Source organism: Callorhinus ursinus, unplaced genomic scaffold (assembly GCF_003265705.2).
Source record: "Callorhinus ursinus isolate GAN/ISIS: 27379988/994484 unplaced genomic scaffold, GSC_fseal_2.0 scaffold4, whole genome shotgun sequence".
In the NCBI taxonomy this organism is placed as follows: Eukaryota; Metazoa; Chordata; class Mammalia; order Carnivora; family Otariidae; genus Callorhinus; species Callorhinus ursinus.
Window position 1 is genome coordinate 82197813 of NW_027397066.1, and position 23303 is coordinate 82221115.

At 40.1% G+C, this 23303-nt stretch overlaps 1 long non-coding RNA gene across 1 annotated transcript; it reads left to right on the forward strand.

The window, feature by feature from the left end:
* Positions 1–499: 499 nt before the first annotated feature.
* On the forward strand, positions 500–18200 carry LOC112825514 (uncharacterized). Its single transcript, XR_003208714.1, has 3 exons — positions 500–606; positions 11933–11991; positions 18026–18200. It is a non-coding gene; the product is annotated as an uncharacterized lncRNA (long non-coding RNA).
* Positions 18201–23303: the final 5103 nt, after the last annotated feature.

A 23303-nucleotide genomic window follows, 5' to 3' on the forward strand; every position in this document is an offset into this window, starting at 1 on the left:
CAAGGAGACCAGTGTCTTTGTTTAATTGACCTCTTTTGGAAAATAAGTTCATGTAACTATATGGGAGTCAGCTAATTATTTGATATCCTGTGATCACAAAATATTAAATTTTGATTACCAATTACACATAATTTCTTATGTGTGTATATTGTTCCATTGTTTACAAAGTGCTTTCACATATTATTTTATTTAAGAACAGCATGGTACATTATCATTCCCCACATTTACAAATGAGAAACTGAGGACAGGGATTTGAAGAGATTTGCCTGAAGTCATGTTAGCTAATAAGAGTTAGAACTGCAACAGGAACACTTGCCTTCTGATTCCAAATCTAGTTCTTTTTCCATCCTACCACGTGGCCTCCTAGTCACCATTAGTTATGCTACCTTTCATACTCCAGTGATGGATACATTTCAGAGGTAAGGGTGACATCGCAATGGGCATGCTGTCCTTGAGGGTTTGCAGCCATGCCCTGCTCTGCTAGCCTGCCAGACATGAACAGGCTGAGGGCATGCGGCCTCGGGGACTGGCCAGATACAGGATCCTAGGGAATTTGGACGAATGCAACCATTCACCAAGAGATCAGCTTTACTCCTTCTATTTCAGGTAGGTGTTAATAGTAGATAAGGGTACAAAATTCTATACAAAGCACATGAGGCAAGGGCTCCCACAAAGATTTATTAAGTGACTGTGCTCCTCGAAGGACCTAGCATAATGTAATTCATGTCCAGTTTTAGGTCAACTATATGGATCGGTAAGGGTTTTCTTTAAAATGGAGGTGAGTCAAGATTTTCATTCCTTGGTTTTACCTGAGAGGTAAGTAACATAAAAATATACCGTATATAAATAATTGCTTTTCATTAACTTTATCTTTTTTTAATTGAAATTTTTATGAAAAGAAAATTTAAAAGCCCTCAATTTTTTTACTTTGTGAATAAATCTGCCCTATGCCAGGACATGAGCTGATATTACTGATGAAGTGAGCACTTCTGACTTGCTTGAGATGGAGAGAAAAGTTTTAAATCTTTCTCCTGTTCTTGATTTAACACAGGTGGGGGATCTCATATGGCCATGTTCACAATGAGTGACATTTTTAAAAAAGAGTATGAATTGGGGGCGCCTGGGTGTTTCAGTTGGTTAAGCATCGGACTCTTGATTTTGACTGAGGTCAAGATTTCACAGTCCTAGGATCAAGCCCTGGGACTGAGCTTTGCAACTGGCTCCTGAGCACGGAGTCGGCTTGAGATTCTCTCTCCCTCCCTCCTGCTCCCCCACCCCCGCTCCTCCCCAACACCCCTTGTTCTTTGTGTGCACACACTCCCTCTCTCTCTAAAATAAATAAATAAAATCTAGGGGCACCTGGGTGGCTCAGTTGGCTGGACGTCTGCTTTTGGCTCAGGTCATGATCCCAAGATCCTGGGATCAAGCCCTGTGTCGGACTCCCAGCTCAGTGGGGAGCCTGTTTCTCCCTCTCTCTCTGCCCCTCCCCCCACTTGTGCGCACGCTCTCTCTCTCTCTCTCTCCCTCTCTCTCTCTCAAATAAATAAATAAAATCTTAAAAATAAATAAATAAAATCTTAAAAAAAAGAGTATGGATTGATGCAGCTGCAGTGGGAAGCCCAAAACAAATCCTGAACCTGATGATGAAGGTCTACAGAACCCAAGACTGCTCTGGATGCACGATAGACCTTGGCTTCACCAGACCCCAAACAGGACCTCACTTTTTCATAGATAGAGAAATGCCTCTTAAGCAAGGAGCTTATAATCTTCTGTGTAAAATAAAAATAATCCTTCTTGGATCATAGTCCTGCTGGAGTACTGAAGAGCTTACCTCCTTTCCTTTTGCACGACCGTACTTCTTTGGGACACCATATATACCTAAGTGGTTTGGAGATACTGTTTGAGAGATGCCTCTGGAACCACGGAAGAAAAACACTCAGCTCCTGGTCCAGCACTCTTGGCTTTAAATCCTTGACAACCTCATTTTGCCCTGCCCCCATTTTGTTCTCATTCCATTCTCATCATTTTCTAGAATATTGACCTCTCAAACTTTCCTCTTTTATGTCTCCCCTTCAGCACAGTTTACTCACCATGGCTTGCAGTTTCCTACGTGTCTTTAGCAATTTGAAGGCGGCCTCTTGGGGAGCCCCTCCAGCTCCCTCCGGTCCTTAGCTTTATGCTGCCTCTGCTCACCATTGAACCTTTCTGGCCTCTTGGGCAGAGCCCAGACATAAAGTGGGGGTCACTGAAGAGGCTATGCATGAGCCATAGAAAATTACTAACCCCAATGAACTAGACAGTTTACAATTAATTTCAATTTGACCTTTGCTTCATCCATATTGGTGTCTTCCAGTTGCTTCTATCTATGAAGTCCAGGTACATATCTTCAGTATTCTACTTGCTGGAGAGGTGGAGGGAGGGTAGGCAGTGTACATAAACAGCCAAGCAACCAGTGGAAAATCTTGATGGATATGTTGTCCATCTCCTCTGCCATTTTCCCTTAGCTCTGATTGTGGTTCTGAATTCTTTGAAGACTAAAGGGGAAGGCTGGCCTTTGACAACTGAACTAACAGCTCGACTAAGGGAAAAATACTGCTGAAATCTGTCAATGACGGTTGCTAACATATGTAGCATTTATAGACAGGGAGAAAACTAAACCTAACAAGTCCTTGGAAAGATGTGCGAGCTGGCTGACAGGTGTGACATCTCAGCACAAGTTAAAGGAACACTGAGCAGTGGGTTGTGTCCAGTGAGACTTGATTGGCCACAGATGACAATTCTGCTTACTGAGCTCTTTCTCTGGTGTCCATGATTAATATCAAATGCCAGGTGAGGCTTGCTTCCAACAATAATGTTGAAGCTCAGTTAACACAGCACAGGATTTCAGTTTCCCATAGCCCAGTCAAACCATCCAGGCACTTCCTGGGGGGATTATCCCCAGGATGAGTCAGGTAAAAGGAGAAAGGCAAGGCTTTCTTCCTGAAGCAAAACTTCAAGTACTGTACAACGGAAGCAGATACTTACCACTTGCACGAGTAAAGGAGCAACAGGCATTTTTTTAGCCAAACATGTGGGATAGACTAGGTTTGAAGATTGTAAGATAAACCCAGGTACAAGCTGGATGACACATGATCATGGAACAAATGGTTTCAATTATAACCACAGTTCGGACACATGTTTTCAGAGTGGGTAAAGAAGAGGTTCTGTGGTGTTGAGTTGTTGATCTGCACATTCTGCAGTCTAATTGACTATCGATGTGTGTGTGTGTGTGTTTATACATTTTCTTTTTTTGATGCCTATAGTAGACAGGGACCTATAATCACGAGAAAAAGAAAATGTATATATTTATTTTGCTAAAAACATTTTTTATAGGAGATGCTTAAAATCGGGAGTGTTAATTTAACATTGCCTGTACAGAAAACATAGACGGTTTTCTGTCTTTTATCTCCAGAAATGGGTTATTTGGGAGCCTTAAAGTGTGAGTGTGTTCCTGTTTCAGATGATCGCACTTTCGGCGGGAGTTGGTAAACATTAGTAACAAAATTATATTTAGTATGTAATTTTAAATTCCTTAGGTCAAGGTTTTCAAAGAAACACAGAAAGTTCAAACTCAACATCTGTATTCTTTGTGGTCCCCTACGTCCAATTTATCACTTCTATCTCAATGCCTCTCTCTTCAGATATTTATTCATCAATAATTCCACAAGATCTGAAGTGGATTAAAACAATGATGTGAATAATAATAATATAGAAATACAAAGTCAATATTAAATAAGTCCCTATTATAAATAAGGGGACAGTGGATCCTAGGGAATGGTTTAACATGCATAACAGAACTCGGAATCGGGATCTGAGAGTGCTTGGATTTACACTGCTGGTTCTTTAGTCAGTCAAGAGCTCTGTGTACTGTTGATTACCAATTTCATGGGATCTTTTGTGGTTGGAGGACAAGTTAACACATTTTGTATGCCCAGAAGGGACAGTGAGAGTTAGATGGGTTTTGAAACTAAGTTTACATGACAACAAAATTAGTAATTAAAAAGTTAAAAAAAAATCAGTCTATTTTCTTTTTATTTTTTCAACAACTTTCAGCAAGTTAGCTGCTTGATGAATTCTCTTAATGGAATGTTTGTGTTTTTCTGTAGTTCAGTTCTGTAATGTTTGCACACACCAAGGAAAAGCACAGTCCACAGGCTACGCGTTTCTTTTTTCTGGGCCATTCGTCTTTTTGGCATCCTGGCACGACTGTTTGCAATCTCTCATCAATATGGAGAAGTCATCTATTAAGAACCATCTGCTGAGGAAAATTCCAGTCCCTAATATTATATCCCTGCTGGATCTGTCCACATTCCCCCCCACATCCCCACCACTGTCTTCCTGACACTGCTTCTCTGTGCCTATGCATGCAGACTAGGCTGGTATATGGGATTTGTCTTATTCAAGACTTATCACAGCATGGTAGAGCCAAAAGTGTAATTCACTTCCTCTCAAACTTCAATGTGCAGACGAACCATCTGCAGATCTTTTTAAAAATGTGGATTCTAATTTAATAGATCTGGGGTGGGCATTTCTAACAAGGTCCTGGGTGATGCAATGCTACTAGCCTGCTGACCACATTTTTCATAGCCAGGGTACGACAGAATCTAGAGGCAGTATAATATAGAGCAGAGTTTTTTAACTTCCATTCTGTTGAGTTTAGGCTGAATCATTCTTTGCCGTGAAGGATGTTTTATGCATGATAGGATGGTTAGAAATATCCCTGGCTTCTACTGACTTCTACTGTGATGTTCTCTCCCTCTAGTTGTGACAGTGAAAATTATCTTCAGACATTGCCAAATATCCCCTGGGGTAAAATCACCCGAGGTTGAGAACCACTGGTATAGGGGTTATCACGAATGTTCTGGATTAGAACGCTTGGATTCAAATTCTGGTTCCCAAACTTACTGTTATGAGTGGCCACAGGCAATTTCCTTAATTTTTCTGAGCCTCAGTTTTCTCCTCCATAGAAAGGGGACAATAATAATGTCTACATTAGATATTCATAGCACCAAGATGACAATATAGGAGGCTTCTGAATTTTCCTCCTGCCACCGATGCACCAAATTTATACAGCTACACATGAAGCAGTTTCCTCTGAGAGAAATCCAGAACCTGGCTGAGTCATTCCTACACAACAGGCAACTGGGGAAATACCCACATTGACATAAGTAGGAAAGGCTGAGACATGCCATAAACCCTACCCCCAGCACAGCACCATACAATTGGGAGGGAACACCCAACTCCCAGCTTCTCCTTGAGGAGTGAAAGATTTGGACTACACATCTAGGGCTCCAACTTTTAAGGCTGCTACCTAAGCGACAGGTCCCCAAATCAGGTCCCCTAGCTCTCAGAGCCAATGGAACTTGGGCTCACAAGTCCTACATGACTATAGTAAACAAAGAAACCCCTAAAGACCCCACCAAGAAACTACTAGAACTTATAAACACAGTAACATTGCAGGATACAAAACCAATATACAAAAATTAGTTGGATTTCTATACACTAAGGAAGAACCACTAGAAAGAGAAATTAACAAAACAATCCCATTCTTAATGGCACCAAAAAGGATAAAATACTTAGGAATAAATTTAGCCAAGAAGGTGAAAGATCTGTACATGGAAGACTATAAAACAGTGTTGAAATAAATTGAAGAAACCAAAAATAAATGGGAAGATATTCTGTGTTCCTGGACTGGAAGAATTAATATTGTTAAAAGGTTCATACTACTCACAGCCATCTATAAATTCAGGGCAATCCCCATCAAAACTCAAAGTGGCATTTTGACAGAAATAGGAAAAAACAATCAAAAAATTGATATGGAGCCAGAAAAGATGCCAAATTGCCAAAATAATTAGAAAAAAGAACAAAGTTGAAGGCATCATGCTTCCTGATTTCAAACTATATCACAAAGCTAGAGCAATCAAAACAGTATAGTATTGTCATAAAACCGGACACATAGATCAGTGGAACAGGAGAGAGAGCACAGAAATAAATCCCTGCATATATGGTTAATTGATGTATGACAAAGGAGTCAAGACTATACAATGAGGAAAGGATAGTCTTCAAGTAATGATGTTGCAAACATTGGTTATTCACATGCAAAAAGAATGAAAACTGTACCCCTGCCTTTTTTTAAGTAATCTCTACATGCAGCATGGAACTTGAACTCATAACCTGGAGATCACGAATTGAACGGTCTACTGACCGAGACAGCCAGTCATCCAAAACTGTACCCCTGTCTTACGCCATACACAAAAATCAAATTAAAATGTATGAAAGACTTGACCATAAGCTCTGAAAAGGTAAAAGTCCTATCCTAGCAGAAAACATAGAAAGTAAGCTGCTTGACTTTGGTCTTGGCAATGGTTTTTTGGATTTGGCACCATAAGAAAGGCAACAAAAGCAAAAATAAACAGGCAAGACTACATCAAATTAAAAAGCTTCTGTATAGGGGCACCTGGTGACTCAGCCAGTTGATCTTGGCTCAGGTCTTGATCTCATGGTCATGTGTTCAAGCCCTACTTGGGTTCCACACTAGGCATGGAGCCTACTTAAAAAAAAGATAAAAACTTCTGCACAGCAATGAAAACCATTAACAAAATGCGAAGTCAACCTATGGAGTGGGAGAAAATATTTGCAAACCACATATGTGATAGGGGGTTAATATCCAAAATATACAAAATTTTATACAATCCAATAGCAAAACCCCTCACAAATAAGTCAATTAAAAAATAGGCAAAGGACCTATAAACATTTTTCCATAGAAGACATACAAATAGCCAAGAGGTGGATAGAAAGATGCTTAACATTACTCATCATCAGGTAAATGCAAATCAAAACCACAATGAGATGCCACCTCACACCTGTTAGGATGTCTATTATCAAAAAGCTAAGGCATGGGGCACCTGGGTGGCTCAGTTGGTTAAGTGACTGCCTCTGGCTCAGGTCATGATCCTGGAGTCCCGGGATCGAGTCCCGCATTGGGCTCCCTGCTGCTCAGCAGGGTGTCTGCTTCTCCCTCTGACCCTCCCCCCTCTCATGTGCTCTCTCTCTCTCTCTCTCTCATTCTCGCTCTCTCAAATAAATAAATAAATAAATAAATAAATAAATAAATAAATAATCTTTAAAAAAAAACGAAGGCATAACAAATGCTAGTGAGGATATGGAGGAAAGGGAACCCTTGTGCACTGTCTGTGGGAACATAAATTGGCACACTATTACGGAAAACAATATGCAGTTTCCTCAAGAAGTTAAAAATAGAACTACATATGATCCAGTAATCCTACCTCTGAGTATGAATCCAAAGGAAATGAAATCAGTGTTTTGACAGATATATGTACTCCCATGTTCACTGCGGCCTTGTTTACAATAATCAAGTTATGGAAACAACCTGTCAGTTGATGGACCAAATGGGTGAAGAAAATGGGGGATATGTATACAATGGAATATTATTCAGCCTTAACAAAGAAGGAAATCCTGTCATTTGCAACAACACGGATGAAACTGGAGGGTGTTATGCTAAGTGAAACAAGCAAGACAGAGAAAGACAAATACTGCATGGTATCATTTACGTGTGGAACCCCCCCAAAATTTAAGCAGTTGAACTTATTGAAAGAATAGAAGGGTGATTGCTAGAAATTGGGGTGGTTGGGGAAAAGGAGAGAGGTTGGTAAAGAGGTGCACGCTTTCAGTTGTAAGATGTAGATCTGAGGACCTAGCGTATAACTTGATGATGATAGTTGATTATACTGTATTGTATAATTGAAATTTGCTAAGAGTAGAAACTAAGTGTTCTCACAAAGGAAAAAGAAGAAGAAAAAACATAAATATGGGAGATGATGGATGTGGTGATTAACTCTGTAGAGGGAATTCTTTACAATGCACACATGTATCAGATCATCATGTTGTACACTACTTTATATTACATTTTTGCCAATTATACATCAATAAAGCTAAAAAAAGAGAAAAAGATATTCATAGAATTTCTGGGAGGATTAAATATTAAATATCCATGAAGTGCTTAGAACTGTATGCATGCAAATATTACTTTCAAAGAAATCAATAAATGTTAGCAAATATTACTGTTGGAAAGAACGAAGGAAGGAAGGAAGGAAGGAAGGAAGGAAGAAAGGAAGGAAGGAAGGAAGGAAACCATGCCTTATAGCTAGTTTTCCCAATGATGGAGTTGAGAAAAGGCTCAAAATGGGTTCTGCTGTTAAGCATTCAAACTCATGGCTAGTTATCTAGCTCTCCCCTCCTATTTATGCCTATGTGGGGACTAGTTGGGGCTTCCTCGGGAACAGGCTAGCAGAGGAAAACAACCAGCTATGGTCCATCTCTACTTGCCTGATTTCGCTTTACAATGAACAGAGGATTTTACTCTTTTCGTTAAAGGTGTGAACTTGGATTTTAGTTTCTTTGTCAGTCCAACGTGGAGTTAAAGCCAGATGATATTTAAGCTATTGCCATCTCTCCTTTATTTATTTATTACCACTGTATCTTTAAAATGTTACTCATGTGCTTATCAAACCCACGAGCCTCATGGACTCTTCGAAGGTTTAAAATTATTCTTGCTTGTTTTTGCGTCACTGGCACTGACAATAGCCTAGTATATAGCAAGTGCTCTATAAATCTGAAGTGCTATGAATCATTTGTGGCTATTCCTAAATCTGCAGACACTGCCATACTTCCTCATTTCTAAAGGCTCCCCCCGCCATGCCCCTCTGTGCTGAAATACTTATGAAACTGTTCGGCGCTCAGAAGAAATCAGGCTTTAGCACAGCTGAAGCTACCTTCTCTTTTCAGTCAATGGTTTGTTGAAAGCTCATTTTAATAAATGCACCAGAGAGGCATTTTTGAATAGGAAAGAGTCATTCAGCTTTGTGAAATGTCCAGGTGGAATAAGTATTAGATGCTTTTGTTATTTCTGCCACTTTGGTTAATGAAGCCATCACCTTTACAATATAATTAGAGCAAGAATAATTCTCTCACCAAATATAAAGTGACACACATAGGATCTTGTTGCTAGAGTGTCCCTCTGAAGAGTCACAGGAAACCATTCAAACACAGGGCTTGACAGACAAGGGTAAATAGAGCCAATTAAGAAAATGGTAAGTAATTTCATGAGAGAAGTTCCAGTTCTCTCACTGAAGATGTTCAGCGTCCTTTTTGTATCAAGCCACTTTTTACTTTTTAAGATCCATAGGAAGTTGCTGCAAAAACATGTTTAGACCGTGGTAACACTTACGCTTCTAAATGCAAAGTCAGAATTCGAGGAGAAAAAAGTGCGACTATAATGATCTTGAGACTGAAGACAAAATTAGTCTTTTAAATTCAGTATTTTGACTCCTCAGAGGGCCAGATAAGTCAACGAAAAGCATGGAGCTCCCAAGAGAAACAATTCAGCTCTTCTTCATGGTCTATTAGGCTAGAAACTTTTCTATTAGACAAGACTTTCTTTGGTCTACCTTGCAGAAATTGGTATTATACATAAAGTGTCAACTCCACGACACTGGTTTGCTTCTCATTTTCATGGCCCGACTTTTCCTTCCATCCATCCAGCGCATCCCCCAAAATGCTTGTTTTCCAGAACAAGTATTTTTTTTTCCTTCAGGACTTGATACATCTTTATTAGCCAAAGACATCTACATACAGTCAAGAAAATGGGCTCTGTAGAATTGAAACATGTTGGGCTTTATCTGAGACACATGGATTTCCTCCACCAGACTGAATGGCTGGAGATCTCTATCGATCATTTACAGTTACTATAGTTGAAGTATGATGACTTTTTTTTTTAAAAGCCATGAAACAACTTATTTTTGGATCTGGCAGAGATCTACCCTAAATCTTTAGGTATCTTTGAATTACTAAAGCAGGATCGCACGCACACGGTAGATCATGTTGGAATTTGTAAAATGTGTGAGATTTTAGGTTTGCAGGGTTTTGACATCGGATCTCATGTTGTTTATAAGGGAGAGGTAGATATCCTAATCTCATTTCTCTGCCAAAACTTCCTTCTCTTTCATTCAAAGATGCCAGGCACTTTTGGGTAGTGGTGGGCTTAGTTAAGAGAGTCTGAGATTTACTAAAGGAGAACACAGGTAGCAACCTCTTCGACCTCAGCCGCAGCAACTTCTTCCTAGACACATCGCCAAAGGCATGGGAAGCCAGGGCAAAAATGAACTATTGGGATTTCATCAAGATAAAAAGCTTTTGCACAGCAAAAGAAACAGTCCACAAAACCAAAAGACAACCGACAGAATGAGAGAAAATATTTGCAAATGACTTATCAGATAAAGGGCTAGTATCCAAAATCTATAAAGAACTTATCAAACTCAACACCCAAAGAACAAATAATCCAATCAAGAAATGGGCAGAAGACATGAACAGACATTTCTCCAAAGAAGACATCCAAATGGCCAACAGGCACATGAAAAAGTGCTCAACATCGCTCGGCATCAGGGAAATCCAAATCAAAACCTCAATGAGATACCACCTCACACCCGTCAGAATGGCTAAAATTAACAAGTCAGGGAACGACAGATGTTGGCGGGGATGCGGAGAAAGGGGAACCCTTCTACACTGTTAGTGGGAATGCAAGCTGGTGCAACCACTCTGGAAAACAGTATGGAGGTTCCTCAAACAGTTGAAATTAGAGCTACCATTCGATCCAGCAATTGCACTACTGGGTATTTACCCCAAAGATACAAATGTAGGGACCCGAAGGGGTACGTGCACCCCAATGTTTATAGCAGCAATGTCCACAATAGCCAAACTGTGGAAAGAGCCAAGATGTCCATCGACAGATGAATGGATAAAGAAGAAGTGGTATATATACACAATGGAATATTATGCAGCCATCAAAAAGAATGAGATCTTGCCATTTGCAACGACGTGGATGGAACTGGAGGGTGTTATGCTGAGTGAAATAAGTCAATCAGAGAAAGACATGTACCATATGACCTCACTGATATGAGGAATTCTTAATCTCAGGAAACAAACTGAGTGTCACTGGAGTGGTTGGGGGTGGGAGGGATGGGGTGGCTGGGTGATAGACATTGGGGAGGGTATGTGCTACGGTGAGCACTGTGAATTGTGCAAGACTGTTGAATCACAGATCTGTACTTCTGAAACAAATAACGCAACATATTTTAAGAAAAAAGAAAAAGAAGAAGATAACAGGAGAGGAAGAATGAAGGGGAGTAAGTCAGAGGGGGAGAGGAACCATGAGAGATGATGGACTCTGAAAAACAAACTGAGGGTTCTAGAGGGGAGGAGGGTAGGGGGATGGGTTAGCCTGGTGATGGGTATTAAAGAGGGCACATTCTGCATGGAGCACTGGGTGTTATGAACAAACAATGAATCATGGAACACTACATCAAAAACTAATGATGTAATATATGGTGATTAACATAACAATAAGAAAATTTAAAAAAAAAGAAAAAAAAAAGAGAGTCTGAGATTTAGCATCTAAGACCATGAGATTCACATCTCCATTCTGTCATTTGCTAGCTTTGTGGCCTTTGGCCACCTCTTAATCTACCTAAATCTTATAAAATGCAGCCAATAACACCTGTTTTACAGGATGAATGTCAGGGGAAAAAAGACATTTACATTGCTTGATTTTTGTATATAGCAGGGGCTAAACAAATGGCAACCCTCTATTTACCACATTGTTTTGTAAAATTTTAATAGTTGGTTTGGGGAATTCTGTATAATAGATGCTGTTTTAATTGACTAAGATGAAAAGCATATTGTAATTTATAACAGCCTTTATTAGATAAAAAATTCCTAGAGCTATTTAAATTATTCTGAAAGCAGTGTTACTAGTAAATTTTACCCTAGTCACTAAAGAAAGGCTATTTAACTCACACATTTTGAATTTCCATTCTAGATCTGTAGATCAACATGGCTGTTCCTTCCGGGGCCAGTCAGAGTGGCCTGTTACATATGGTAAAATCGTTTGTATATATTTTCTAAAAGAAATACCTTAAGTTGTTAGTTTGGGGAAGGGGAGATAAGACAGCAGAGATGTGCTTGGGAGTCACTTAGAAATGAACAGAGTGAGGGACGTCTGGGTGGCTCAGACGGTTGAGCGTACGACTCTTGATTTCAGCTCAGGTCATGTTCTCAGGGTCTTGAGATTGAGCCCCATGTCGGGCTATGTGCTCTTAAGCCTGGGTTGGTTGTGTGAATATGTGTGTGTGTGTGTGTGTGTGTGTGTGTGTGTGTGTGTTATTTTTCCCCTGAGGAATTGCTTGGGATTCTTGCTCTCCTTCTCTCTCTCTGCCCCTCCCCCTCTCATACTCTCTCTATCTCTCTCTCTAAAATAAATAAATAAATCTTAAAAAAAGAAAGAAAGAAATGAACAGAGTGTGGATAATTTAGGACACCTAAAGAACAGAATGACTAAATCGTTTTAAAGGTTGATGTGTAGGCTGTAGAGGGACATTTATCAAGACAAGAACCAATGTGAGGTTCATTGCACAAAGCAGTAGAATGGTAGGGGTGGAAGTGGTAAAAACATGTTGTGTGGGGTTTTTTTAGCCTTCAGTTGGTCAGACTGTGGGAGGGTAAACAGATTGAAGACCCAGTTTGCTTATCGACAGAATAGCTGGGAGAAAATTACATGAAAATGAGAAAAGACACTTTGGGTCATTCTGCTATATTTGAAGTGAAAACTTCAGACACAATGCTGAGAGAGAACAAACTTTAATTAAGCCTGGGTTGTTTGCGTGAATGTGTGTGTGTTATTTTTCCCCTGAGGAATTCTTCTTTAGAAACACGACAGTCCGAGTTATTTTTTATGGGATTTTGTGTAATTTCCCCCACTTACTTCAGCACTGGTATTATTAATGCAGTTGGTGTTGGTTTCTAAAAGCCCTCTTTGACTTATATCATGACCTCATTGGCATTTAGTACAAACACGAAGAATTTTCCTCTTTTATAGGCAAAGTATCTGCAAAGTCTGGGGTGCTCAGTATTGAATACAACGGCTAGTATTTTGAATTTTCTGGTACGGAAGTATCAAGTGTGCCCAATATTTTTGTTGAAACTGTGTGATACAACTATGGCCTCATATTTAGCTATATTCAATTACAAATATTTTAACAAAAAGCCAAGAGAAAGCAAGACAAGATGGAGGTCACAGTGAAAGGTTCCTGTGTTGGAGAAGCTCCCTCTTCTGAACCAGAGCCCTGTTGAGGCATTGGTGGGGAGTGGCTTCGGAAACAGGGGAGGTGAGGGAAGGAGAAATGCCATGTTAAGGAGACTGAGGGGGACTGCCAGCTGACCTGGGCTGGAAGGATTCCAGAGATGGAGTGTTAATTCCTTCAGTGGCGCTGGTGCTTCCAGCACATCGGCAAGGACAAATTATGCTTTTGGAAAGACCTGGGAGGGATGGTCAGAATCACTTAGTGAAGCCCAGCTCTGGTTATGAATATGCCACCATCAAACTCACTAGATGACCTGAGGCTAGTAATTCATCTCTAAAAGGAGGGAATCCAATTAAAATGATCACTGAAGACCTTCTCAGTCATTTTGGTTGTCGTTAATATTAATTCTGTTCAATCAATGACACAGAACTGCTGTGACTTGAAAGAAAAATCAGGGACTTTGTTAGAAAATAGTCAAAGACAAAATTTGCAGATATGATCCTCAGATATTCAGATTTTAGAATGTGAAGGAAAACACCAGAGGCCTTCTGCTTGGCTCTGAAGTCCTGCTGCATTAGAAGCCGTGGACAGCATGTCTGTAGCCTGGCTTTCCATCTTCCCCACTCCACTATTTGCTTTTTGGAAAATTCACTTTAAGGAAAGCCAGAATTTGCACTTACAATGCAAAGGAGATAAGAAGTAGGTGACCATTTTTTTCTCAGAAGGGGAGCATAGAGACCACAGAAGTTACTTTTGGAAGTGGCAGGCCTATTATCTTGGCCCTAAAGCTTCATAATTCTGGTGCTGGTTACATACGAGGACCTCTATAGAGAAGGTTGCCGTGAGCCACTGAACTTTGGATTCTTTGCAATGAGTTTGCTGTTTGCAGAAAAACAAATGCTAGTTTAAAAGAACTTAACTTTGGACGGTTGATATTTACTGAGAGGACCTTACTAATGGGAGAAATATGGTTTTAGGAGCAATTAGCCCACATTTATTGCTGAAGGTAATATACTGTGCTTTTCCATTTTGATTTACAGAGCAATGTGGAGTAATTTTCCACTAAGCAAGGAATCTTCCTCTTGCCTATTCAATTAATTTCTCACCTTTGTTTTCCAAAATAATTTTAAGATTTAGAACATTTTTTCTCAGGACTTCTCTCATCTGTATAGAGTTATTAAATTTCAATTAAAAATTAATTAAGAAGTTAAATCCAAATCCCAAGCCTGATTTATTACTGTTCCCACCTCTGGATAGCCATCTTGCCTTAGGTAATGACCTCATTGGATGTAGCCTCAAGATGTTTTCTACAATTCTAGATTCACTGTCTGCTAATGAAAAGTGCAATCAAAGAGCTGGTTGGTTGTTCTGCAAGTTCCAAACCAGCAGAATAGTTACCTTCAATTAACTGAATAGAGACAGAACCATGTGGTCATTTCTTCAGTGTGTCCACTCATCATTAAGGCTCAGACAATTAAAAGGCAAATGGCACCTAAAGTCTACACTGTGCATATGCATGGTAGGGTAAGGGGGAGATAGGAATGGACTCAGATGATCTGAACCTTTCAGAGCAGTCTCACCTTTTCTGGCACAAAGTATTTTTTCCCCTCTGCTTTCAAAACCTGCCTTTAGAATTTTAGTGAGAACTAAAGGGTCTACTTTCATTCTTGATACTAAACATCAAAGAACTTGACTGGTCCTTTGCAGAAATTACAAGGGTCATTTTTTGAGGTAAATTTTAATAAAAATGCAACTGGATTTTAAATACTTAATCCAGTGAAGTAAATAATTTGTTAAAATTTAGTTATTCAGTGGTCCATTTGTTCATCAACAAACTATGAAGTATCTACTCTGAGCCCACCTAATCCTTAAAGCAACAGGAATTCCCATATAATTCTTATAGCTGGGTTCATTGACCATTATTCTGGATGGCTTACCACAGGTGCTTTACCAGATTGCGCAAAGACTTCAGTTTTTCATTCATTTTGTTTCAAGTTGGAAGGTTAGAAAAATATGATGCCACATTAACCTTCAATTGGCCGTAGGCCTTATAAAATTTGGAGGTGCGTGAGCCAGGATTCTATTTGGAGATACTTAAGCCCAGAAAATTTTCAGAAGAATTGAAAATGATTCAGAAGTTAAGATATGGAGACACTGACATCTAATCATGTTTTGATTTTAAGCAGGATCGGAAGAACCAAGTGACAGGAGATCATTCAAAAGTATCCAAATGAAGCCTGGTCCTGCACTCCACCGATGTTGGGCATGAATGGCTGCTCTAACTAGAACATTCTATGGCCAAAGCCAGTAGACCAGGGGAGGGGCGCCTGGGTGGTTCAGTCGGTTGAGCATCTGCCTCTGGTTCAGGTCATGATCCCAGGGTCCTGGGATCGAGCCCCACATCCAGCTCTCGGCTCGGCGGGGAGTCTGCTTCTCCCTCTCCTTCTGCTCCTCCACCACTCACTCGCACATGTTCTCTCAAATAAGTAAATAAATGAAATCTTTAAAGCAACAACAATAACAAAAACAAAACAAAACAAGACCAAAAAAAAACAAAAAACAAAATAGGCGAGGGGAAACCCAGATCACACTTAACAGGGGTTATACAGCTGTACAGATGGGGATACAAATAGGAAAAAGAACAGTGACATCAGAAGTAGGAATACCCACACAATATAAAGGAAGTAAGGGCAAGAGATTCAGGACTAAAATTAAGCAAAAATATTTGTGCTTAAAATCTATTTTTTATGAGTCTTGACAGCCTCTAAAAGTGGAAGCCTGGAGATTTAAAATCATGTTCTAGGACAGGGCAAGCGTATTAGTTTTCTGTAACAAAGCACCGTAGACCTGGTGGCTTCAAACACTAGACATTTATTCTCTCACAACCCTGAATGCCAGAAATTGAAATCTGTTTCAGTGGGCTGAAATCAAGGTGTCACTGGGGCCATGCTCCCTTTGGGGGCTCGGGGTGCTTCTGGTGCTTCCTTTCTTTGCTTGGCTTGTGGCTCTATTGCTAATCTCTTCTCTGTGGTCACACTGCTGCCTCCTCTGTGTGTGAAAAGTCTCCCTCAACTCCCTATTACAAGGATACGTGTGGTTACACTTAGTGTCCACCCAAATAATACAGGATAATCTCCCCATCTCAAAATCCTTAATTTAATCCCATCTGCAAGGACATCACCCCCTAAAAACTACAAGGTAATATGCTCAGGCACCAGATATTTGAGGATTAGCCATGGATATCTTTTGGGGGACTTATTTTTAGCCTAGCACACCCTATAGGGTGTTCTCAAGTGATGAGAAAAGCCAGATTTGATTGCAGCTCAGTGGTAGGAAAGAGCTTCATAAGAATTGGCCCGTTGAAGATATTCCCCTTTCCTGGCATTCTATCTCCTCTGTCTTCCCAGGAAGGAACCTGGAAGCCAGACAAACAACTACAGCTATCTGCCACAATACTTCGTCATACCTGTCTTGTGGGAAACATCTTGAATGCAATCCTAGAGCCATGCTGAAGGGTCTAGGCCAGTAAGTGTCCTGTGGAGGAGGAAAAGGGGAGAGAAGGACAGAGAGAAGAGGGAAAGAGAGAGCAGGGAGGAGTAAGACCCACTAGAGGGAGGATAAAACGAACAAGGCACATCAGATTTCTGTCCTTAAACCAGAAGTTTTAGCCATTTTTTAAAAAAACATTTTATTTTATTTATTTTAGAGAGAGGGAAAGAAAGAGAGAGAATGGGCACAGAAGCAGGCTGAAGGGCAGAAGCAGAAGGAAAGACTCTCAAGCAGACTCCCCACTGAACGTGGAGCCTGACATGACCCTGAGTCATGACCTGAGCCGAAATCAAGAGTCAGACACTTAACAGACGGAGCCACTGAGGTGCCCCAGTTTTGGCCATTTTGATGGAACTGATCATATGTTTATAATCAAACAGTAACTAAATATTATAATACAGTATATGAACATTAAATAAGCATTATTCATGTGGAATTATGTGTTTGAGTAATTCCATATAAAGAATGGACACAGCCTGAGTAGAAGAATTGAATGTCACCTCTTCTCTGAAACTGTTTCTGAGTTGTCTGTGTAAAATTACTCATTCCATCTTGTTTGCTCCCCGAGGATAGCCCGCATTCACTTGCTGTGCTTCTCGGGACCGCCCGCTGCACACTTTTCTCTCCAGTCGATTGCGAGCTTTGCGAGAATAGGAACCCCATCCATATAAGTTATATTTAACGAGAACTTGGTATGTGCAAACCACTTTACGTGTATTTAGTCCTCTGAATAGTCTTATAAGATAAAGATTTTGTTCCCATTTTAAAGATGATAAGCCAAAGCAGAGAAAGTTACGAATTGTCAAGTCACAGAGAGAGAGAGAGAGAGAGAGAGAGAGAGAGAGAGAGAGGTAGGGCTGGGATTTGGAAGTAATGGTCTGATTCCCAACTTACTCTTGCATAATCTAAGACATTATGCTACCTTGCACCTCACATAGTAAGATAGTTCAGTTCCTTGAATTGGTAGTGGTCAAATTCTTTCAAAATCCAACAGATAAACTATATGTATGAAATGCAACCTTTTTTTTATTGCAGTTTTGTTTTGTTTTTAGAATTTATTTTTAAGGAAGGTTATTGCCTTACTCTTTGGATTATGCTTCTTTCCAACTCAGGAAAAGGGTTGAAATGCCTCCAATTAGGTAATCAAACAATGTAAGCTGTAAACTGTTGTGATAGCCTCAAACTTCAAACAGGTCCCATTGATGTTAGAGGGAGAGAAAAGAAGGTAAAATGAAGGTCTTATTTTGAGTTTATTTTCCTAATAGATGTAATTAATTTTGCAGAACTCAACAGGTGCGCTCAGAAGGCCAGGGTGTAAATGCCATCTACGTCGTGAATAAAAAGAAGTGGACAAAGTGGATTTCATGGAAGAACTGAGCCACCATACTGCATTCATTGCTGTATTCAAGAAACATTTGTTGGATGCCAGTCTGTTTAGAGCTCGTCACGGAGAAACTCAAAATGGAAGTTGCTGAATAGTACCTCTGCTTACCTTTGAGCCATCAGGAAGTCTGGGAATTTCACTCTGTAGTTTGCACTTTGGTGATTTTTTTTGGATAACTTCTCACTTCTTCTTAAAGAAGCTAATAGTGACTCGCCGGGAAGGATTGTGGCTCACACTCTCCCTGCTTTCTGGTGATACCTCCAGGGCTACTCTCATAAGCGTTGGTCAATAAATATTTGCTGAATGGATAAATAAGTGGAGTCAATCAACTGAGAGAGTTTGACTATTCCCAGTAAAAAATAGCAAGACATTACATTTTACTAAATTGGAACATTGGTTTGATTTGAAGATTTTAGATACTGTTAAGGAATTCATCATTTCTCTTTTCCTTAGTTCACATTTGTCTTCTTTTTCCTCCTTTTCTCCTTTCAATCTTTTTTCTCTTTCTCTACTTTTCAGTTTCCCCCCTAATCCTTTTCCAACTACTGAGTATGTCCCCATGATGGCTGTCATCAACCAAATAGATACCTGTGCTTATGAGGAAAATAATTGAATTTTAAAAACGTGATTTTGGGGACGCCTGGGTGGTTCAGTAGGTTAAGCATCTGCCTTCAGCTCAGGTCATGATCCCGGGGCCCTGGGATCAAGTCCCATGTCGGGCTCCCTGCTCAACGGGGAGCCAGCTTCCCCCTCTCCCTCTGCCTGCCGCTCCCCCTGCTTGTGCTCTCTCTCTCTCTTTCTCTCTCTGACAAATAAATAAAATCTTTAAAAAATGTGATTTTGCTATTAGGTTATTTAGATTTGAGATGTTAGTGAGGTATTAGCAAGTTGTGATGTGAGAATATAAATTAAGAGAGAAGTTGGGGTTCTCACAGAGATTTGGAATTTATCCAGCATGAAGGTAATATTTGAAGGTATGGGAACAGATGTGACCACACTGCCTTAAACATAGCACCAAAGTTTACTCTGAAACACTAGCTCTTCTACTGGAATGAACACTAATGGCAACCTACAGTTAAGAGCGCTTGCCCTGTGCCTGCATTGTTCTTAGCCATGCAGTCATTTGGTTCCCACAGCAATGTTGATACTAGAATCTGATTTTGCAGAATGTCTGCTATTTCTGGTAATATTCATCCAGTTGCTATCCATCCAATTTCATTTTTTCTCATTGTGTGATTTAGGACCAATTTTTGAACTCTTCTAATATATACATAATTTTCTGTTTCCATGATCATATCTTTATGTCTTTCATCATTACTGCTACCAAAACTCGCATGCTTTTTTGTTTTGTCACTTAATTTTACGCATAATGGTAATCACAGAAATCACTGGTTGAACAGACATTATGCTATTTATCTTATCGAAACCTCATAACAGCCATACGAGGGACTTCCATTATTATTGCCATTTGCCATATGAAAAGATGGAGGCTTAGTAAGGATCATTAATTTGTTCAAGAAGGCACAGCTAGTCAGGTGGAGTTAGAAACAGTGTCGAGACACAGATGCGATTCATCAGCTGTCTAACTCTGTCTGATGATACTGTCTCTTCTCTACTTTTTCTTGCAGCTGATAAACATGCTTAAGGCTCCTGCATTCTTTCTCTTTTTTTCTTTTTTTTTCATTGTGGTATACTCAACATACAACACGATACTAGTTTTAGGTGTACAACATGATTCGGTTGCAAAACAACCAAGACAAAAAGTCCAGTTAATGTCTGTCATCATGCAGTTGTGATTTTTTTCTTGAAATGAGAGCTTTCATTATGTAATCTCCTAGCTACTTTCAAATATTCATTAGAGTAAAATTAACTGCAGTCATCATGTTATACATTACATCCCTATGACTGATCCATTTTGTAGGTGAAACTGTGTACCTTTTAAGGTGCTTTACTCATTTAATGCAACCTCCACCCCCTACCTCAGCAACCACCAATCTGTTCTCTATAGCCATTAGGATTGTTTGTTTTTTGGATTGCGAATATAAGTGAGATCATCTGGTATTTGTCTTTTTCTATCTGATCTGTTTCACTTAGCATAATGCCCTCAAGGTCTGTTCACATTGTCACGAGCGGCAAAGTTTCATTCTTTTTTATGGCTGAATGATATTCCAGTGTGTGTGTGTACCACATCTTCTTTACCCTTTCATCCATCAATGGACATTTAGATTGTTTCCATATCTTGGCTGTTGTAAATAATACAACAATGAACATGAGGGTGCATATATCTTTTCAAATGAGTGTTTTCGTTTTCTTGACACAAATACCCAGAAGAGGAATGGCTGGATCATATGGTAGTTTCATTTTTAACTTTTTGAGGAATTTCCACAGTGTTTTCCACAGTGGTTGCACCGATTTACATTCCCACCAGCAGTGTGCAAAGTTTTTCTTTTCTTTACATCCTTGCTAACACTTGTTATTTCTTGTTTTTCTGTTAACAGCCATTCTCACAGGTGTGAGGTGATATATCATTGTGAAGACTCCTGCATTCTTTTTTTTTTTTTAAAGATTTCTTTATTCATTTTAGAGAGAGAGAGGGCTCGCATGGGCATGAGTACGGGGAGGGACAGATGGAGAGAATCCTCAAGCAGACTCCCGGCCGAGTGCAGAGCTTGACGTGGGGCTCGATCTCAGGACCCTGAGACCACAGCCTGAGCTCAATCCATGAGACCATGACCTGAGGTCAAACCAAGGGTTGGACGCTCAACCAACTGAGTCACCCACTCACCACAAGACGCCTGCATTCTTTTTTTTTTTTTTTTAAGATTTTATTTATTTGACAGAGAGAGACACAGCAAGAGAGGGAACACAAGCAGGGGGAGGGGGAGAGGGAGAAGCAACCTTCCTGTGGAGCAGGGAGCCCGATGCGGGGCTCAATCCCAGGACCCTGGGATCATGACCTGAGCCGAAGGCAGATGCTTAATGAATGAGCCACCCAGGCGCCACCAAGACACCTGAATTCTTGACGTTACATCATTCTCTTGCTTTCATCCTTTCTCATGACATTCTTTCTAGCCAAGCTTCTTTGGAGAACAGCCTGCAATCACTCTACCTGCATCCTTCTTTCCCATTGTGCTCTGGTCCTCACCCCACTGACTCACACGGCTTTGGCCAACATGCCCATGGCTAAACCCAGTGGATTCTTCAACCCTTTCCTCATATGTTCCTATTACTAAGCTAATTTTTGAAAATGCTCTAATCATATAATTTCCTTGACACAATTTTTCTTTGGTCTTCTCTTACCTCAAGCTTCTCTTGTAGGTGGTGATACCAAGGGTTCTCTCGTAGTTCATGGTGAATACTCTCCCTATGTGTTCCATTCACGTTTCCCATTTTAACTACTACCTATATTAATCCTTCCCAAATCTATATATTTATCTGTGAAATTTCCTCCAAAGTACAGATTCATGCCAATTCCTTTCTGGATATGTACATTTGGATGTTTCTTGAGCACTTTAAAGTCAACCATTCTGGTAGGATCACTCACATGTTTTTTATAACCTGCTCTTCCTCCTGTGTTTCTGATCACAGCAAACAGTAACACCATCTACTCACTCATCCAGACCAGAAAACTGGAGTCACTCTAGATCCTTCCCTTCACCATCTTTTATATTTCACTACTTAAATGCATCTTACATTCATCCCATTCTCTATGTTTCTGGATGTATTGTTCAAATTTGATTCTCCAGTATCCAATTTCACCCTTATCAAACTTACCATTCATACTGTTGCCAGAGTAATTTATCTGACAGCACTCTTCACTCCTTCATGTGCTTCACTTATTTGTATAATGTTTTTAGTAACCCCAATTTAACACACTGATGCTGGAGTGCTCTCTTAAAACCAAGCCATATAGGTACCCTGCAGCACAAGCATGATTATGTCACTTACTTCCTAAGACCCTTTAATGCATTCTGATGGCAGCTAAGATGAAAATTTAAATCATCTATGACCTTCAAGCAACTGCTGGTGCCCCCTGCTTGTTTCTCAACCTCGTTTTGAACCACTTGCCATCTTGTTCTCCACATATACCTTCAGTTTGTGGGACCTGCTATGCTGCTTCCTGCCTCAGGGCCCTTGTATGTGCTACTCCCTCATTGCTACTCCCTCCCCTCCTCCTTACCCTGGAACACATATACATTTAAATGAAAATAAAATGAAAGTTTATTATTGATGTCATTCTAGGATCTCACAGAACTATGTCTCCTTCAGAGGACTTGCTTCAGTTTATAATTAGATAATCATAAATATGGTAATTTGATTAATGGCTATCTTCCTCATTTCCCTGTTAGGCTAAAAAAATGACAGCTCTGCTTATCATAGCAACCCTGCATCAGTTCCGTGCATATAGTAGGCACTTAACACATGCTAATTAAATGAATGTTCTTTTTAGTATTTCTGATGTTTTAGGTGACCTTCTTTTTTTCCTCAGAGAATCATCTTCAACAGACCCTCATTTATCTAGAAGAAATGGCAAATGGGGTTTTCTGATTGTAAAGAAATCTCGATCTCCCTTAAAACATGCAACACACACACACACTCTGCAAGGAGGAAAGTACATGTGGGGAAGGCAGATGTTTTCATTGAAGTTTTAATTTCATTTGGGATTTTCTCACAGGAAGAATGTGTTTCCTCTACCATACTTGGTTCTGAGGCATTAACTACCACCATCCCTCTTTATATTCTGTGCCAAGAGGAAAACATTCCCTTCCTTTATTTACTCTTAGCCCTGTTGACATTTTCCCCCTAAAAAGCATTTTCTCAGTAATATGGAAGAACTGCGGTAAATATTGAAGCTCCCAAGGAACAGACGGGTTGCTGAGCATAGTCTCACTCCTTGTGAGGATGGCAGATTTGTTTCCCCTCTCACCACATCTCTGATCCATTGGTAGTGGCTGCCTGGAGACATGTGTGAAAGGGAATCTGAGGGCATGGCCAGTCTCGGTGGGAAAGTGCTCTGTGACTAATTCATTCAACTTATTGAGCGCGTGTTATATAATTAGCAGGCTGGCCAGGGGTGTGGGAGGAGAGTCGGCAACCCGGCTAGTCCTTCTCTATACACGAAGGGCTGATACAATTTTATAAGTAACTTGCTTATTTTATTTCTCCCCTTACTCAAA